The sequence below is a fragment of the Rhineura floridana genome, chromosome 9 (assembly GCF_030035675.1).
Source record: "Rhineura floridana isolate rRhiFlo1 chromosome 9, rRhiFlo1.hap2, whole genome shotgun sequence".
NCBI classification, from domain to species: domain Eukaryota; kingdom Metazoa; phylum Chordata; class Lepidosauria; order Squamata; family Rhineuridae; genus Rhineura; species Rhineura floridana.
In genome coordinates, this window is record NC_084488.1 from 107,793,444 (window position 1) to 107,812,879 (window position 19,436).

The window sequence follows — 19,436 nt, forward strand, 5'->3', positions numbered from 1 at the left end:
GAGCTATTACATCCTGGCCCCAAGGACATGGTAGAACCATCTGAGGTCCGCTGTAATGAATTTGCTAGGCACTTCCAGGATAAAATCTTTAGCATCTGCCAGGACTTAGACTCCAGTGTTATAGCAGGTGAATCAAGTGGGGTATCCATACCACAACCTTGTCCCGATTTCTTGGATGAGTTTCAGTTGGTACAGCTTGAGAATGTTGACAAGGTGCTTGGACAGGTTTGTGCAACCACTTCTGTGCTAGATCCTTGCTTTTCTTGGCTAATAAAAGCTAGCAGGGATGGAACAGCCAGCTGGGCCAGGGAAGAGATTAATGCCTCTGCGAGAAGGGGTGGTCCCTGGCTGCCTGAAAGAGGTGGTAGTGAAACCACTCCTGAAGAGACCCTTCCTGGATGCAGAAAATCTTAATAACTATAGGCCGGTAGCAAATGTTCCATTCCTGGGCAAGGTCCTTGAACGAAAGGTGGCAGGCCAGCTCCAAACACTCTTGGATGAGAACAATTATCTGGATCCATTTCAGTGGGGTTTCAGGCCTGGTTTTGGCATGGAAACAGCCTTGGTTGCTCTGTATGATGACCTCTGTCGGGAGACAGGGGGAGTATGACTCTGTTGATTCTCCTTGATCTCTCAGCGGCTTTAGATACCATCAACCATGGTATCCTTCTGGGAAGACTGGCTGAGTTGGGAGTGGGAGGGACTGCATGGCGGTGGTTCCGGTCCTACTTGGCAGGTCGGCTCCAGAAGGTGGTGCTTGAGGAACATTGCTTGGCACCCTGGGCTCTCTAGTATGGGGTTCCGCAGGGGTCAGTTCTGTCTCCCATGCTGTTCAACATCTACATGAAACCATTGGGTGCAATCATCTGGAGTTTTGGAGTGTGTTGCCATCAGTATGCCACAGATAATAAGTATGTGCTGCTATCAATGTGTCCATATTTCAATGCAAACTAAGGGAAGTTTTCATTTTTAAATTTTGCCATTTACAGATGTCACATTTCCACTTTTTAAAGCAAGTCTCCAACAGCCCCTGCTCAGGGATGGCCCCAGACTTTTTACTGTCAGAAGTGAAGGAGAAAATGGCACCCCTTCCCCATTCCAGGTATAGAAGCTGACTGGAGTGGCAGTTGCCCCTCAGCATCTGCCACTTGAGGCAATTGGTTCATGCTGCCTAATGCTAGGGCTGGCCTTGCCATTGCTGTAAAATTGTCACTGCCAAAAAAGACTTTTTTTTAAAAAAAAAAAGAAAGCTAGAGGAAATTAGAAGTGTTTTCACAGCAGACATTTTCCTCATAGCACATGCCACACTAATCAAGAAAGCAGCAGCAACAGAAAAGAAACCTCCTCTTTTGTACCATTTCCCAGAACCAAGGCTCAAAGTGTTTGCTAATCATTTTCCAGGTGAGGGTGAGGAAGGGAGAGCATCCCAATTCACAAGCAAAAGTGTCACTCCAGCAGGACCTTGACTCATAATCCACTCAAGTTTTGAAGGTGTCTGGGACTGGGACTGACTCATTTTGTTCTGCCTTCCCCAGTGTCTCTTACTTTCAGTCTGTTTTCACAAGCAATATGTAACTTGGGCTTTGCATTTCCAGGGCCTGCACACTGAAGTGAAAGATCAACAACAATATCTGGAAGGTTTGTCTATTTTTCGAAACAGCTCTCTTCCACTAGACCGCACCATTCATGTAAAGGATAAAGACCAACAAATTTATGATGACATAAGCTTTAATGTATTCCAGTCAACTTCATAAGATGTATGAAGTAGTATCCTCAGTTGTGTGCTTGTGTGTGTGTTTCACACAGAGAGAGAGAGTGTGGTGGAGAATTTTAAACAGAGTTCAGAGAGAAATAATATTCACAAAAATACGGATAGTGATAATTTTGCAATTAGGAATAGTCATTCACAAAACAGTTGTGAATGCCACAAACGTCTGTGTTATCAACAACTATTTTGTGAATGGCAACTACTAATTGTATATTCAGGGCCACTGACAGACAGGGGAAAATGGTCCATTTCTATCAGGCCCAGGGCCAACAAAGAGCCCATACTCTTAGCTTTCATTTTTTTTAAAAAAAAGTAAGTTTTAAGTGCTCTGGAACAAAAGTTATACACCACAATGTGAGCCTCACCCCTCCTGCAGTTTCTGTGAAATGAGCTAGCAGGCTGCTCCAATCCCTGCCCTTTCAGGTTGTTAGCCAATGAGTGAAGTCAGAGCTGTGATTGACAAGGGATTTGTTGAACAGAAGGCAATAATTAGAAGCTACTGCAAGTGCTGAAAAGAGCTGCCTTTTTCTGCTTGTCTCCACATATTGGTTAATGTTGTGTGTGTATGTGCGCATTATGTGAGTTGAGTAAGCTTTCAGCAGCAGCACATGTGCCTGCCTGCCCACTTTCCTCTCTGTGCATAACCAGCACAAGGTCCAGAAGATCAAAGAAGCACACATAGGACAGCAAGATCTTGGTAGGCATGCAGAGTAAACAATTTCAGTGATTATGATAATAAAATAAAAATGTAATATTTAAATTGTTTGCCAAAAATAGCATATTATACATATTATCTATCAAATAATTTAGAGAAATAAAAAAGTATACATGCAGGTTATGATGCCATTACAATGTGTTATAGTTTTCTAAATATAAGGAGTCATACAAGTTTCCATTTTCCCAAGCTGCTGAACTGGGCAGTTTATTTGTTTAATCCAAGCCTGTTTTGAAAAGCTTCCCTACAAGAGGCTTTAAGCCTATACTCACTTTTCTGGGACTAAAGCTGCAATGCTAATCCCACATATCTGGGATTAAACCCCACTGAATTCAATAGGTCTTACTTTTGAGTAGACATGGTTAGGATTGTGCTGTAAATCAATGGGCTTTATGAGTAGGCATAACATAGGATTGTGTTGCAAGGGATGGAGGGTTTTTTTGTAGTTTGCTCTAAAAATATCAGGACTGTGGGATGTTGCAGTTAAAGCAATGGGGGATACCTTTATGCATGTTTCCCCCTCCTGCATTATTTGTGAATATGACATGATATATTTGCACCTTGCTTTTCTTCCTGGGTCCTCTTTTATCTTTGTTACAACCCTGTGAGGTAGGTTAGGCTGAGAGTTGGTTCAGTCAAGCTGCACAGGTTTTTTGCTGTTCCTATTTTTTAATATTATTTTAATGTTTAAATGTTATTTAATAATCATATAATTATGGTTTTTGAACTATTTATAACTGCTGTAAAATGCCTTGTGAGGGCAGGAACTCTGAAAGGCAGCTTAAAAATCTGTTAAATAAATACATCTTAAATCAAGACTGTGGATTCAAAATAACTGTTTGTATCAGTAAGATATGTACAGAAGCAGCAGGTCTTGCCAATAGATTGCTGGGAAGTGGGGTGTGGGTGGGAATGTAGGGGGCCCAATCTACATACAGGCCCAGGAAATCCTGTTGGCACCCCTGTGTTATTGTCTGTACTTTTCTGCATCTCATTTCTCTCTGACTTCATTGTGTACTCCCCCCCCACACCCCACACCTATGTACACACATGTGTAACTCCAGATAACCCTTCATGCATCTGATGAAGTAGACTGTAGTGCATAAAAGTTGATGCCCCAATAAATTCATTCATCTTTAAGGTGCCTCAAGACTCTGTGTTGTTTTTGCTCCAAGAGACTGACACAGCAACCCTTCTGAAAATTCACATAAAAGCTACCCTTTGGCACACATTACATCAGAGGTAGTCAATGTGATACTCTCCAGATGTTGTCAGACTACAACTCCCAGCATCCCTAGTCATTGTTTATGCTGGCTAGGGCTGATGGAACTTGGAGCCCAACAACTTCTGGAGGGCACCAAGTTGGCTACCCCTGCATTACATATTTTTATGATGATACCAAAGCATATTACTGTAATGTGTGCATGCTGCAAATATGTATTTCCTAACTGTGTGTATCAAATAGAAGCACAAGCCCCAGGAACTTTGGATCAGCTGTCATTCCCTGTAGCATGAAGCTATGGTTGTCAGTACCTTTATTGCCACTGCATAAAACTTGAAGTAGTCTTAAAGTCACTTGTGAAAGCCAGAAACAGTTAGCTATCTCAAAATGCTGTCTCTCCAGGTGACACAGATGCAAATACAGTAGTTCACATCACAGTACCTGATATCACTTAACAGTAGCTTCAGTTCTCAGAGCTGGCAGTCTCCTGTGGTTCTGCTCAGAATCTGATATGTTATTCCATTTTTGGATCCATGCAAATTTATAGAGGTAAATATCTGTCCTTTACAATTGCAAATAGAGGTTTTGAAGCATGCAAATCATGCCTTTAATAAACTCCATTGTCTGCCCCTCCTTAATGACTGGAGGCTATGTATTGCTCCTCACTGATCTATAATTTTCTTGCCACAATACTAATTCTTTCTGCCCCCAAGAAGAGAGAAGAGGGGGAAGGAGAACCTCCACAAAACCTCCAAGAATAATGGATGCAAGCTGAACACATTTGTGCAAAATAAGCACATTTGAATAAATGTTATCAATTTGTAGGAATATAGAATTATAGGAATGAAAGAAGCAGAAAAGACGTTAAAGATCATCCATATATTAACCCACAGAATCCAGACCATAATTGCAAGCAAGAGGACCATTGCTCAGTGACAGACTGCAAGGTTTGCATGCAGAAGGTCCCTAGGCTCAGAAAGTACCTAATGGCATCCTGTTCTTTCATTGTGACTTAGCATCTTTTGTACCTGGCTCTGGTTAGATGATCTTGGGGTTCTGGTAAAAAACAAAAACAAAGCAGGTCCCACAAGCCTGAAGTCCCAGTTCCAGGTCATGAGTCCCTCCACTTTGTTCCATTACTCATGATATTGGAGGGAGGGGGAGCACCTTAAGTGCAGCTTATTGACTGTCAACGCTGGACTAAATCTCAAAGCACAACGATTTCATTCTGATTCTGTTTAGATGCAGTTTTCAGCACTGCAAAATCAGAAGCACTGTCATGAACTTGGAATAGGGCCCCAAAACAGCTTTGCCCAGAATGTGGAGTACTATGTCCCCTCCACAGTGAAATAATAAAGCAACATCTGACCAAGTATTTCTGTCAACAGTTTAGGGTTAGGGTTACACACGTCTGTGTATTTTGTTTAGTTAGCACACCTCTTGGATTTTTGATTAATTGCTTGAGTGACTGAGTCAACACCGAGTCAATCTGTCCAGAAAGGTAACATTGAAAGACTCCTAGCTCTCCAATACATCACAGAACGTATAAATCATGAGTCACTTCCAGACATATTATTTGAATGTTCTGGCCACATATCAGCAGTGTTCACTGATAATATTAAATTGGGAGCCTGTGCCAGAATAGGATTGCATAAGGAAGGGGCTTGTATGCATCCATTAAGAAGGACACTTTCCCCATGTGTGGGCAGACTGGCAAATGTCATTTTGTCCCAGGACTACATGAGTCATAAACTGAGAGCTCAGTCAAAGGGCTGCTAAACTGAAGACACATTTATTTGGTACTCAGGAACTTGTGAACGTTTAGGGATCCAGCCAGACAAGCCTCTGAGGAGTAATAAATTAAGTCTTGGGATTTGTGGAAATCTAGGTTCAGGCCTGGCACCAGCACATGGCCAGATTGGGCCCTAGCTGAGAGCTCATGCAGCCCACAGGGACCCCTGAGGGTGGAATCCATTTTGCAGGAGCTCCCAAGCACCCTCCCATACAGGCAGCAGGGGCTTAAATAAGCCCACCTGCCTCACTTACTTGTCATGTTAGTGCATCAGTGTTTGTGCCCCTAAGGGGTTGACACCCCTGCCGCCATCTTGGGTGATGGCAGGAGTGTGCATGCAGCAAGCACACACTGATGCCAGAGGTAGGTGGGGTGGGTGGGCCTATATAAGCCCCACACCGCCTGTATCGGGAGGAGGTGCTGAGGCAAACAGCACTGCAGGCCCAGGCAGGCTAGAGCCCAGGGGCCCAGTCATGCCTGGTGCCAGCCCTGTCTAGGTTTAAAGTTCTACTCAGCTGTGTAGGTCACCTCCAGCTCTCTCCCTAAGCTATTGCAGACTCTTGCTGTGAGGATAAAATGGGATAACCACATGTATGTCATCCTGAACTCCATGGAGTAAAAAAATACACAAAAATGTATTTAACACAAATGTGACATATAAAGGAACACGGTGCATTGCCCACACTGGTCTCACGCTCACTGCTATTGGGTGCATGGACCAGATCAGACTATTGTCCATCAAGCAGTTCTTTGGGGGCTCAAGACGAGTCTTCCCCATCCCTGTTACCTGATCCTTTTCATAAATTGGAGATAACTTGGAGGGATTGAACCCGAGACTTTGCACATATGCAAAGAATGTGCTCTATCACTGTCAGAACCCTGACCCTAAGCCACAGCAAGACACTGACACAGAGACAGAGAAACCAGATAGATCAGGAAGACCAGTGAGGCAAGCTGCAGAGATGTAGACCTCAGACCTCAACACTGTGCCGGAGGCTATGAGAGCTCAATTCCATCCCTTTTCAGAGCAAGGTGTCTCCTTGGAGCTATCCAAGGTCCTGCAATTCCAGCTGGATGCTACCTGCCTGAGTAAGCCACACTCAGGCACCCATTGTACCTATCTCTCATGGTGAGGTATGGATTGTCAGCTATTGTTAGGACAAGACAGTCACTAAGTGATTAATTTTCTGAACTATGACCACTTTATCCACACGTTGTTGTTATATGCCTTCAAGTCAATTACGACCCATGGTGACCCCAAGCACCCTTTCTGGATATATTCATAGGGTTTTCATGGTAAGAGGTATTCAGCATTGCCTTACTCTAAGCCTACGGCACCTGGTATTCCCAGGTGGTCTCCTATCCAAGTACTAACTAGGCCTAACTCTGCTTAGCTTCCGAGATCAGATGGGATTGGGAGTGTTCAGGGTAGTATGGCTGTAGGCCATTATCCACACATACATATCAGTAAACAAAGGAACAGAAAGTGCTTTCAAGTAGTGCAAGTGGCTGGTAATACCTTCATCAGCCCTGAAATACTGCGAGCCTGGGTGTTTGCCCTTGTCTGTTAACAGAGCAGTGCCTTTAACCTGTTGCACTTCAGATCCTTTTGGTGGTATTCAACACTAGTCCTACTGAGAGTAGACCTATTGAAGTTAATGGACATGACTAGCTTATAGGGTTGCCAGGTTCTTGGCCTGAGACTGATCCTGTATCTTTAGGAGAAGAGAAAGTCAGCCAAGTGCAGGTGTTCTTGCAACCCTGTAATGAGAAAAACCACAAGGTGGAATTCTTTCTTCCCCCTACACAACTTTTAAAGATACAGAAGACCTCTTGGTTGTCTTGCCCAGCCTCCAAGAGGTCTTCTGTATCTTTACAAGTTGTGCAGGGGAAAAGGAGAATTCCACCTTGTGGTTTTTCTCATTACAGCATTGCAAGAACACCTGCACTTGGCTGACTTTCTCTTCTCCTAAAGATACAGGATCAGTCTCAGACCAAGAACCTGGCAACCCTACTAGCTTAGGTTCATTAATTTCTGTGGGTCTACTCTGAGTAAGATTTAGTTTAATACAGCCCTTTACTTTGGCTACAGCTACAGACTAAAGGTCAGGCCTTCAGCTACAGCAACTGACCACGAGGAGCCTGGTATAATTGCCCATAGTCCTGGCTTGACTCAAACAAAGATGAAGCATGGGAGCATATACCGCCTAAAGAGGAGGCGCTTGCCTCCCTGGAATGAGGTCTCACTTGAGCCAAAGGCAGGTGTATATCTTTCTAGCTACCGCTTATAACTTTTGAATCTTCTGTAATGCAGAACAAGTAGAAGAAAGAGCTAGAGGATTCCTCCCACATTATGGAAAGGGCTGTAGCTTACTGATAGACCGTCTGCCTTGCATGCAGAAGGTTCAGTCCCCTGCATCTCCAGGTAGTGTTGGGAGACACACTTGACTGAAACCGTGGAGGACCACTGCTAGTCAGTGTAGACAGTACTGAGCTAGATAGACCAATGGTCTGACTCATATAAGGTAGCCTCCTATGTTGTTGGGAATAGAAAGTTAGCCATGCCTATTAACTTCAGTGGGTCTATTCTGAGCAGGACTAACACTGAATATCTCCACTGATTAGTGGATGGAACCACTGGCATAGGAACATAGGAATCCGCCTTACAAAGAGTCCAACCAACAGTCCATCTAGCTTAGCATTGTCTATGCTGACTGGAAGTGGGTCTCTAGGATTTCTGACAGGGCTCTCTCCCAGCCCTACCTGGAGATGCTGGGGATTGAACCAGGACCTTCTGCATACAAAGCAGATGCTCTACCACAGAGCTACAGCTCTTTTCCAAAGGTACATATGGTTCTTGCATGTGGATGGCTTAGTCAGGCAGGAAGCATCTAGGTTGCTTGGGTTGGGTAAAAATATCCTATCGGTGCCTAGGAAATTAGAGACAGGGGATTCTCAGCCCATCCCTATTCAGGAGGCTCCATCTGTATGCATTCATTCATTCATTCCTGTTTCTAAATCACTTTTTAAAAATCCCTAAGCGGTGTACAAAAATATACCACCACCACCCCCAGTTAAACAGTATCCTCAGAACTGTAAATCAACATTATAAATACAGGAATAGGTAGAAACAGGAACTTGGAACCTAGGATAGGGATGTGAGGGAAATCCGTAGTGCCCTCCAGATGTTGCTGAACTACAAGTCTCATTGTCCCTGCTAATTGGCCATTCTGGCTAAGGCTGGTGGGATTTGGGAGTCCAACAAAATCCAGAGAGTGACAGGTTCCCCATCACTGACTGAGCACCCCTACAGAGAGCCAGGTAGATGGAGGGTGGGCTTAGATGGCAGAACGTATCACTCCCTGAGTGGAAAGGATGTCAAAAGTACAGTAACACCTCAGTTAACGAAGTAGATGCGTTCCTAGACATTACTTCTTTAACAGAAACTTTGGTGCTGGAGGTAAGAATAACATGGAAAGAATAGGGATAGATTCCTACACCTGCTAATAGATGGTGGAGGCAGTTTCAACAGGGGTTTTAAAGGGTGTCTACCCAGCAGCAACCCATGCCCCCTCCTTCCCCCTCCCCTCCTTCACCTCCTCTGAATCGTATTGGATTCTTCCCTCCTCAGCCCTGGAAGAAAGAAAAAGATCTCTTTAATGCAAAGCAAATAAACATGCTTGTCAATTTCACCCCAGCAAAGCAAAGGCACATGCTTATCAGTTTATTCATAGAAAAGACACAGGCTGCTCAGTTGCACCTTAAAGCAAAGGCACAGACTTGAAAGTGTATCCATAGCAAAGCAAAGACACAGGCTGCTCAGTTTCACCTGAAAGCAAAGACACAGGCTTGAAAGTTTATCCATAGCAAAGCAAATCTCGTCAGTTTCACCTTTAAAAAAGCTTAGCTCCTGGAGGATTTGTTAACTGAGGAATTACTGTATGGGGATCCCAGGGCAGGCTGGATCCCAAGGCCAACAACCCTCTAATGTGAGCAGGAAACCTCTTCTGGCTAGTGGGCCAGATCCCAATCTCCCTGACCCCACCCACCTGTCGATTACCTGATGTCAAAGTGCCATCAGCTGATGCTGTGCTTTGAAGCTCCGATTATCAGGACTTCAAAGTGCAGCACATGGGCTTTCAAACGCTCCTTTGTAAACATCCCTGTGCTGCTTGCTTGCTTAATCAGAGGCTCAGTGTGGAAGTGTCTGAAAGCCCTTTTCCCAACAGACCCAAGCTGCTCCTTAAGCTGGTACAGAACGCGGCGGCACGTCTGATCAAGAACAGCCGCCGCCGAGACCATATCACTCCAGTACTTAAAGATCTGCACTGGCTACCAGTTGTTTACCGGGCCCAATTCAAGGTGTTGGTTTTAACCTTTAAAGCCCTACACGGTTTTGGTCCAGTTTATCTAAAGGAACGCCTTCAGCATCACCAGATAGGCCGCCAAACGAGATCAGCCTCCCAAGACCTTCTCTCGGTCCCACCAGTCAAAACAGCTAAGCTGGTGCGGACCAGAGAGAGGGCATTTTCAATTGTGGCCCCCGCCCTCTGGAACTCTCTGCCTTATGATCTCCGCCATGCCCCCTCCCTGACAGGCTTCCGCCAAGAACTGAAAACATGGTTTTTTAGGCAGGCATTCGAGACCTCTGTCTAATTTAGTTTAAATTTTTGTATGATGGGGGTAGGTTTGGATTGAGTATACTTATTGTTGTTTTGTATTATATGTTATATTTTACTCTATGTTATATTTTAGTCTATGTACGCCGCCTAGAGTGGCCGTTAATTCGGCCAGATAGGCGGCCTAGAAATAAAATTGTATTATTATTTATTATTATTATTAAACCACAGTGCTCCTTAAACCACCACAGCGGCTGTTTGGGAAAGGGCTGTCAAACAGCTGATGCTGCCCATTAAACCTCGGGGTCTCTGGAGGTTCAAAGAGCAGTGATGGGAGGTTTCCACTGAATGGAAACAGCTTCCCCCTCTTTGAGCATGGCTATACTCCCACCACCACCAGTTGATATACATGAGGTGCAACCTACAAGTCTGGCACATTTGAAATGGAGGCATCTGAAATATTTCCACCACTGCCACCCCAGCACTGACAATCACTTGGTATATGATTTGTTTCACACATTCAAGTTATCACATGATGATTCCTCCTGGTGTGTTGCCTTTTATAATGTTCAGCACTTACTGATCAAGGAGCCAAGCTGGGTGTGATAAGAGGCATAGCACAGCACGACAACATGTCATGAATGTGTCCTCTGTTTCTCCATAGCACAGGCACATAAGATGTGATTGCATTGATGTATTGCTTCTAGTTTAGATGTCCCCAACCTGGGGGTCTCCAGAAGGTTTTGGACTACAGCTCCCCATGACCTCTGACAATTGGCCATGCTGGCTAGAACAGATGAAAATTAGAGTAGAAGGCTGCTATAGTCTTACTGAGAGTGGGATTGCACATCACCATAACACAAGAGAGGCAGACGGTAGGACTCTGTCCCATACCATTGCTGCCCTGGGCTCCTACTGGGAGGAAAGGCGGGATATAAATCTAATAAATAAATAAAATAATAATAAATGATACCATGGACAATAGGCCCTCATGCTCCACTCTAGGTATCAGTGGTGTCATGGAGGGGGAACACAGGGGAGCCCAGCTCCAGGACTTTTTTTGTCTGAGCAGGAACCAGGAAGTCGACTGCTGGAGCACCTGGATAATTGATGGAATCTCCTTGCTCTGGCAAGTGAATGAGGTGTTAATAAAGCTTTCAAGCTTGTTGGTGACACATTAGCATAGAGGTAGCCTGAGAATAATCAGGCAGAGGCTGGATACTTCTTCCCTTTCCTTTGACAGGGTTCCTATTTCCAGCTAGCAGCTTAAGAGGAACAACTTCTTTGCAAGGTGGTTTGCATTTCTAAGGAAAAGCTCAAGGTTACATTTCAGTGGTCTGAAGATCTTTTGTTGAAGCTCAGTTTGTTCTACCTGCTAAGTATGTGCAGTCAGAAATAGGCTTCGCTGGATTCAGCGGAGTTTGCTCCCTAGAAACTATGCACAGAATTGCAGTCATGCTGATTCTAATCAGCTGGGTATTATGCTATGTACTGCTGCTCTTTGGTGTGAGTAACAATGGATCAGCACACGTACCTACATTTTCTCCTTCGGCTTATGGCAATGGGAACTGTCATGATTAACTCATGATTAACTTTACCACTACACTACTGCTACTTCCCACAATATTGCTAATTCCCACAATATAAGTGCCACTCGTGGCGCCTATATAGCATAGGCTGGTCCACCCAGAAGTCATTCAAATTCTACAGTGCTCTTTGTCAGGTCCAATGTAGTGTACTTGATAAAGTGAAACATTTGGATGTGGGAGGTCAAGTTTTGATTTCCTGCTTGGGTAGGAAACTCACTCATCGGATTTTTGTGAAGATTAAATGAGATAAGACCCGAATGTCACATTATACAGTGAAATATGCCATAGAAATGATGAATAATTGCATGAATGCTGCCTCTCCCTTCATCTCCAGGATCTATTCTTTCTCAGAAGATGTCAAAGAAAAGACAGGCCCCATCCTCCATAAACTGTGGAGTGCCTTTTCCATCTTGTCAGAACTTCCCCTGCCTTCAGGCTAGAATATATGTGTGCTTTCTGCCACTTGTTATCTCGCAGCACAGCAAAAGGCAATGTTGTGTGTGTGGGGTTTCTAGTCAATGCAGCTATGCACCTGATGATAAGGATGACATTTTATCACTTTGCCAAGACAATAATAATATTGTAGATATAAAAAGGATGCTACTGCTGGGTCCACAGGATACCCGGCCTTGGAGCATAAGCCCTGAGACTTGAGGACTCTTCTGTATATGCATATAAGAGTAATGATCTCCTGCCAATTACCAACATCTGAAGCAATGCTGGGATTCCCCGTACATCACTCTATACATCAGCTTAGGAAAGGGGACCTTCAGATGTTCTTTTCATTGTGCATTCATGATGAGTTGTGCTTATGATGCTTTCGGGGCAGTCATGCGCATTCCCACTTTCAGTACTGTCTGCACCTGCAAAAGTTTTGGAGTGGTCACACTGCTTCATTTCCAATCAGTGCATATCCCATAACTTCCAGCTGAATGTTCTGGTTTATTTTTGTCCTGCTTTTGTTGTGCTGTAACCCCTCTGGGCAGAAGTCGTGTAGTAGCATTGGAGGAGCATCGCAGTACAAACTAAAGCAGAATAAATCCACCACTAAGGCACTATTATTGTGTCATGCATGTTGCAGGACACACCCGCAACAAAAGACCAGTGTGGAAGGGTGGTTAGGTTTGTGGATTAAAGTGGGTTAAAGAGCTCTGTCACCCTAACACAACAAATCCACTTTCTTGTCTTTCTTTTTTTTTAAGACTTTTCACAGTTAGGAAAGTGATGGGGAAATCCACTAAAAATTGTGGGATGATGAGTGATGAATGGGAAGATGTATAAACACCCCACAAGCAAATCAGGAGGAATGCAGGATGAAAGTTTATTGCCGTATAAGCTCCCCACAAACAAATCAGAATAAATGTTCAATAAAGACCAAACTTGGTCTAGTCTCTACATAAAATAACTACACAAATAAGGATGGATGCTCAATAAACAGGAGGTGCTCTCTGGCAACATTTGGTCCAGAAATCATTTAAATATGTTTTCTTTTATGAAAATATGCAGAGTAACTCAGCGGTCTGAGCTTGGAGTGTGCCAGTGTGTGTATTTACCTAGGAAGCAGACTTTTATTCTGCGTTTAGATCACTGAGACTTAAGACTTTGTAAAACAAGAAAAGCTACTTTATTTATAGAAATACATAGTAGATAGGAAAGGCATACCTACTTCTAACTAACTAACTAAGTTGAAGGTGCAATGCCCAAGTTTGGGTATTGCCCTCATCACTCAGGAGAGAGAGCAAAGACAGTGATGTCTCCTCTCTCCTTGGACAGTCAAAGAAGAAGACAAAGGAAGGAAGGGCATCAGCTTCCCTGAGCATATCAGTTTACAAAAGAAGGAAGTTAGGTAGAGAAGAGCACAGGTAAAGGTAGGCAAACTAGCCAGCTGGAGGACCCCAACTCTATCTTCCTTCTGGAATACAAACAAAAGAACCCAAACAGGAGTTGCTCTTGCCCCACTTCCAACAATTTGGTTCAAATCTGGCTAGCTGGCAGCTTAAAGGGACAGGAAACCTTTCTCATCACCAAACAATGTTTTTTAAAAACCCACACAAACCCAAAATAGAATTTGACCAGCAGTAGAAGTACTTAAGTCGGAATTGACTTGAAGGCAGTCCCAGAAGTACCTGTAAGAAAAGCAAAGACGAGAGCTGGTAGCAGGGGGGGAAAACACCAACACCAGGCTGACCAATGTTGTGACTTTAAAGTCATCATCAAGAAGAAGAACAGACTCTGGGCTAAGTTAACCCAGAGGAATCTTTTGGGTCAGAGCTGAAGGTGCACTGATGAGCAGCAGTACTAAAATTCTAGTGCCACATTTCAGGGACCCAAGCTGCAATGCTGCAGTCCAAAGTTCTTATTAAGGGGTGAGTGGTTAGAATTCTGCTACTATTGGGCTCTCTTTCTTTGCCCTACTCCATACAGGAAACTACAAACAGCTTTCATAAAAGCTAAAAATAATGAGTAAGCATGAGAATACCAGTCTTCTCAGATAAAACAGTTTAGCTGCCTCGACTGCCTGTTTTGTCTCAGGATTTTATGCAGTGCCGAATTGGATCAAAATAAGATAAAGGCTCTTCTTCCTTCTGTGCATGTGAATTGGGGTGCCAAGTAGAGCATGCCGCGCAGATCATTAAAGAACTAAAGGCTTTAAAAGCCTATTGTGCTGGTAGGAGAGACGGCAAGCATTGCAGGAAAAGAAAACTCTTTAAACGATCACTTCTACCATGCTACTTCTAGCTGCAGAAGCCTTTGAAAGACTGGAGAGTGTCTACCCACTGAAGAGTTCTTACCAGATTAGGCCATTGACCTAATTGTTCCCCAGAGCTACAGCCAGTGCGGCGTAGTGGCTAGAGTGTTGGACTATGATCTGGGAGACCAGGGTTCAAATCCCCACACAGCCATGAAGCTCACTGAGTGACCTTGGGCCAGTCACTGCCTCTCAGCCTCAGAGGAAGGCAATGGTAAACCACCTCTGAATCCTGCTTACCATGAAAACCCAGATGGATGCAATTATGCTTTGGTAAGTGCCTCTACTAAGTCGTACATAAAAGCGGTAAGGGCGGCGAAGAAGTCCTACTTCGCTGCCTCTATCAAGACATCTCTCTGCCGCCCAGCAGAGCTTTTTAGGTTTGTACGAGGACTCTTACATTCTGGTCCTCAAGATACCATTGAAACATCTGAAGCTCGCTGTAACGACATTGCAGGGCACTTCCAAAATAAAATCGCATGCATCCGTAGGGACCTAGACTCTGATGTTACGACAGATGAATCCACTGAAGTGTCCAGAACACGGTCTTGTCTTTCATTATTGGATGAGTTTCAGTTGGTGCAGCTTGAGGAAGTGGACAAGGTGCTTGGAATGGTGCGGGCGACCACGTCTGCTCTAGATCCTTGTCCATCTTGGCTGGTCAAGGCTAGCAGGACTGGTACCACCGGCTGGGCCAAGGAAGTGATAAATGCCTCCTTGAGTGAGGGAGTAGTCCCTAGTAGCCTCAAGGAGACAGTAGTGAGACTTCTTTTGAAGAAACCTTCCTTAGACGCAGATAACTTGAACAATTATAGACCGGTGGCAAATATCCCCTTTTTGGGCAAGGTTCTGGAGCGGGTGGTTGCCAATCAGCTCCAGGTGCTCTTGGATGAGACCGATTATCTGGATCCGTTTCAATCCGGTTTTAGGCCTGGTTTTGGCACTGAAACAGCCTTGGTCGCCCTGTACGATGACCTCTGTCGGGAGAGGGACAGAGGGAGTGTGACTCTGTTGATTCTCCTTGCTCTCTCAGTGGCGTTTGATACCATCGACCATGGTATCTTTCTGGGGAGACTCGCGGAGTTGGGAGTTGGAGGCACTGCTTGGCAGTGGTTCCGCTCCTACTTGGCGGATATTCGCCAGAAGGTAGTACTTGGGGAACATTGCTCGACACCTTGGACTGTCCATTGTGGAGTCCCTCAGGGGTCGATTTTGTCCCCCATGCTTTTTAACATCTACATGCAGCCTCTGGGTGCCGTCATCAGGAGTTTTGGAGTGCGTTGCCACCAGTACGCTGATGACACGCAGCTCTATTTCTCCTTTTCATCTTCTACAGGTGAGTCTGTGGATGTGCTGAATCATTGCCTGACCGCGATAATAGACTGGATGAGAGCTAATAAACTGAGACTCAATCCAGACAAGACTGAGACACTGTTGGTGAGTGCCTCCCCTGCCCAGATGGTGGATGTTCACCCTGTTCTAGATGGGGTCACACTCCCCTTGAAGGAACAGGTTCATAGCCTGGGAGTTCTTTTCGATCCTTCCTTGTCTCTTGAGGCGCAAGTGGCCTCGGTGGCAAGGAATGCGTTCTACCACCTTCGGTTGGTAGCCCAGCTACGCCCCTATCTGGACAGGGATGACCTCGCCTCAGTTGTTCATGCTCTGGTAACTTCTAGGCTGGATTACTGTAATGCGCTCTACGTAGGGCTGCCCTTGAAGACAGTTCGGAAGCTTCAGCTAGTGCAAAACGCAGCAGCCAGACTGCTGACGAGGACCAGCCGGTCAGCACATATAACACCTGTTCTGGCCCGTTTGCACTGGCTACCTATTTGTTTCCGAGCCAGATTCAAGGTGCTGGTTTTGACCTATAAAGCCTTACACGGCGTGGGACCGCAATATCTTGTGGAACGCCTCTCCCGCTATGAAACTACCCGGTCACTTCGCTCAGCATCTAAGGCCCTCCTCTGGGTACCAACCCATCGAGAAGCCCGGAGGACAGTTACTCGATCTAGGGCCTTTTCTGTAGTGGCCCCCGAACTGTGGAATAGCCTCCCCGAAGAAGTATGCCTGGCGCCTACGCTTCTGTCTTTTCGGCGCCAGGTTAAGACCTGGCTATGCTCCCAGGCATTTTAAGCGTTTATGTTATAATTTAAATTTTTTCTTTTTTCTTTTTTCTTTTGTTGCTGCTTGTGTTTATTGATTGTTGTCTGATTTTATTGTTGATATTTTGTATTTTAACCTTTTTGTACACCGCCCAGAGAGCCACTCGCTATGGGCGGTCTATAAATGAAACAAATAAATAAAATAAATAAATATTCATAGGGTCGCCATAAGTCGGGATCAACTTGAAGGCAGTCCATTTCAATTTTTCTCCAGTGCTACAAGTTACCAGACTTTTTTAAAGGCACCACTACTTATCTTTCAGCAGCCTTCCCCAACCTGGTGCCCTCCAGATATTTAGGGCTACAACTCCCATCAGCCCCAGACAGCATGGTTTTGCTTGTGGAACATGATGATCTTCATTATATGGGTTAACCTATGACAGACTACGCAGAGAGGATCCTGCTATTTAGCACGGGGGGAAGAGCATGGGCATTGTGCAGCAGGGCTAAAATTTAGAAACATTTGGTTTTCTACAGCAGGTTCAGGAAAGATTTGCCATTTTGCCAGGATTAGAAATGCTCAAATTTGGATCCAATCTCTGAAAATTATGCTGCTTCATTTCCACATTTGCTGGACCCCTACAGCCTAAGGAAACGTCACAAATCCAGCACTACAGGAGTAATATGATTGTCCCAGCAACCAACACAGAGTCCTCTATTGTTGCTGGCTTCTTCTATTGTGTGTATAAGTTTGCTTCTAAAAAGCTTGTCAAACTTTCTGAGCTCTTATAGGTAACCACACTTATTGGTAACTGGGCACCATTTATCACACACCTATTTCAGGTATTACTAGACTATTTGCAAAATAAGATGAGGAAGAAGTGAAAATTAGCATTATGAACATATAAAGATGCCTTTACAGCAGATGTGGAGAACTTTTGGCTCTACAGATGTTGGTGAACTACAACTCCCATCATCCCTGGCCATTGGTCATGGTTGCTGGGGCTGATGGGAGTTGAAGTTCAGAACATCTGGAGGGCCAAAGGTTCCACACATCTGCTTTATAGAGACAAACCTTTGATCTCTTTAGCCTGATGTTATCCATCAAGATTGGCAATGGGTCTCTAAGACCTCAAGGAGGAGTCCTTCCCAGCTCTGCTACCTGAGATCCTTTCTAATGTAAGAAGCCAGGAGTAGAACCTGGGACTTTCCACAAGCAAAGTACACACTCTCCTACTGAGCTATGGTCTGGATGCACTCACTTTGTAGGTGGAAATCTAAGCGTCCACTATTGGGTTTGCAATATTTTGAGCTGATTAATTTAAAACAGGGCTTTGGAACCTCTGACCCTCCAGATGATTCTGGTCTCCAACTCCCATCAGCCCCAGCCAACATGACCAATGGTCAGGATAATGGGAGTTGTAGTCCAGCAATTTCTAGAAGGCCACGAACTCCCCACCCCTGGTCTGATTACGATAAGAGAAAGAAGACATTCTTCCAAAAGTAAAATGATTCCCATTTATCTGTTATATGAAGAGGACAGTTTATAACAAACTCGAGCCCAGTGTTTTCTTTCCTGATTAACTGGGAAACTTTTATTAAAACAGGGAAAACAGTAATAATTTTCAGCATTCGTCTGTAAAATCTATTTTTGTTGAGACTAGTGTACTAACTCTACAACCTTGTTTACCAAAAGGGATTGGTTTGGCAACACCTTTTACAGATGTAAAAAAAGTAGCATTTTGGCTTGCTGCTTACCTGTGATGATCTACAAGAGGTGACTAGAATCGCTATGTACTGCAGTCCCTTTGAATAACATTCCAAGGGCTTGCAACATATTTATTTGGAACTTCCTTATTGCACATGTGTTTCAACAAGCCTATGCCTTGGCCTCCAGGTACCCAGGGATGCTGTCCCAGGTCTACCTGGAGTCACTGGGGGTTAAACCTGGGACCTTCTGCATGCAAAGCAGATGTTCTACCACTAAGCTACAGTCCTTCCCAAAATCTAGTTCAGTTTCCATTTGTTCTGAAATAAGTGCAACGAAAAACAGATGGCTGCAAATGGGCACCTTTTTAAAAATATCCTGTTTGTACTTATTTGTCATTCATTCAGGGATGAAGTTGGCTTAACTTTCTCTGGGAGTGATCGCTGCAAAGCTTATTTTAGTAGCCATTCCTAGTGGCTGTCACTTCATTCCCCAGAATGCCCTGGATGTGCCATTTTTATTTGATATTCTAGGAAGTCAGCTAATGAGAGGGGGGAGCAACATTTTTGTGAAGGGGGAGCTTTTTCCTGGAATCCCCTGGAACAATGCAATATTCAGTGCATTCTGGGAAAACTAAAACTATGACCATTAGACACTGAGCGGATCTCCTCTGCTGCCATCATCACCACAGATGATGGACAGGGGAAGTTAATGAAAGAAAGAAAATAAGCAGAGTGCAGATGTGACTGAGCATATACAGGAACACAGAATGTTTGCAGTTAACTACCTGTTTAATTTTGCAGTGAAATACATTTTTAAATATCTACTTTTGGATGTACTCCTACCAAAACAATGCACTCCTAAATGTATTTTTCTTGCATAGTATACATTTTAAAATGTATTCTGGTATGTTTTTTTAGTTGAGGACTGCACTGCAAAATCCGAAGGAATGCAAAATCCAAAGGATCGCTTCTGCTTCGCACATTATTCTAGGAACTGACAATGAGGCTGGGTCATACTGGAATCCAGAAAGCTCAAATTCCTCAAGCTTCCCTACTGGGATGTTCTAGGAAGTTTGGAGCCATTATTTTCATTTCCCACAATATCCCTAGAACCACGACGTATCAATCCAGGGCACAGTGTGAAATTATTGCAGTCACCGGGTAAAGCCC

General features: G+C 44.3%; 1 protein-coding gene and 1 non-coding gene across 5 annotated transcripts in view; both read right to left on the reverse strand.

The window, feature by feature from the left end:
- ARHGAP24 (Rho GTPase activating protein 24) overlaps positions 1 to 19,436 on the reverse strand; it is a 492,834-nt gene that overhangs the window by 457,016 nt on the left and 16,382 nt on the right. The gene's annotated exons all lie outside the window — the stretch shown is intronic.
- On the reverse strand, positions 6,824 to 6,942 carry LOC133364689 (5S ribosomal RNA). The gene has a single exon (XR_009757997.1). It is a non-coding gene; the product is annotated as a 5S ribosomal RNA (ribosomal RNA).